This window comes from Octopus bimaculoides, chromosome 27 (genome assembly GCF_001194135.2).
Source record: "Octopus bimaculoides isolate UCB-OBI-ISO-001 chromosome 27, ASM119413v2, whole genome shotgun sequence".
Taxonomy (NCBI): Eukaryota; Metazoa; Mollusca; class Cephalopoda; order Octopoda; family Octopodidae; genus Octopus; species Octopus bimaculoides.
This window is the reverse complement of record NC_069007.1, coordinates 17768107-17768997: the sequence shown is the minus strand read 5'-3', so window position 1 is coordinate 17768997 and position 891 is coordinate 17768107. Positions and strand designations below refer to the sequence as shown.

At 41.6% G+C, this 891-nt stretch overlaps 2 protein-coding genes and 1 non-coding gene across 4 annotated transcripts in view; 2 read left to right on the top strand and 1 right to left on the bottom strand.

Moving 5' to 3' along the window:
• Window positions 1-891, bottom strand: part of LOC106870157 (collagen alpha-1(XII) chain) — a 490284-nt gene that overhangs the window by 441811 nt on the left and 47582 nt on the right. The window lies entirely within an intron of this gene.
• LOC106868389 (uncharacterized) overlaps window positions 1-891 on the top strand; it is a 437000-nt gene that overhangs the window by 422354 nt on the left and 13755 nt on the right. The gene's annotated exons all lie outside the window — the stretch shown is intronic.
• Window positions 1-891, top strand: part of LOC106870153 (uncharacterized) — a 4619-nt gene extending 3728 nt beyond the window's left edge. Inside the window, exons 2-3 of the transcript XR_008266907.1 lie at window positions 38-162; window positions 758-891. This is a non-coding gene — a transcript (uncharacterized LOC106870153). The remainder of the gene's footprint in view (window positions 1-37; window positions 163-757) is intronic.

Sequence of the window (891 nt, the reverse complement as noted above, 5' to 3'; positions counted from 1 at the left end):
ATGTTGTGCCTTCCTAAACGTCACTGTCTGTTTCCAGCTCCCACCGAAGTTCCTGAAGACACTCAGTTAGTCAATAACACCATTCCAAAAACTAATGAGACAAAACAACAAATCCTGCAGGTCGCCAACACGACAAAGTCCACCTTGGGTACAACAGTTCTGGTAAGACGAATATTCTAAGAACTATATCAACAGAATTGTATTTTTCTATTTTTAAGGATGATTGGGAAAGAAGGGACAGTGCCCATAAACATCTCAGTCCTTCAAGGACTGGACGGTCACATTCTTTTTATTGATGTTTAGTTGGGACATTTATGGCTGCAAGATAAATATGGGCAACGGAGGGAATTCTGGAGTTTGGGTCGACATTGGGTGGGGAGAAAGGATTGGGTATAGTGGTTAGTACAGGAAAAGTCGGCTTTAGGATGTGTGATGAGGGAAGAGGTGGGTGTGTCAAGTTTACTTGGAAGGGGCTGCTATGCAAATAGCTAGTTCCGAGGAGACGATGTTGTAGTAGTGGTAGCAGCGGGAATTGGAGAACACAGTATATGTATGTCACAAACCTTGGGCTCTTTTTCTAAATGAATCAGTCAAATATTTCAGGGATACCGTATATGTTATACCCGTTTTTTCCCCAGGTGAGGGTCCATTTTGTTTTAGTCACTGTGTTTGTTATATCTGTTGTTGTTTTTCTTCATGTGAATGTGCGGTTTGGTGTGGTCATTTTATATGTTATATCTGTTGTTGTTTTCTGCAGGTAAATGTCCAGTGTGGTGTGGTCATTGTGTACGCTTCATTTAGCAACAGTTATCCCAATGAAGCCGACTACGACTACAAGACTTTGGCAACTGACCATCAGCCGGGCAAATTATTTCTTTTGCCAAAATCAGA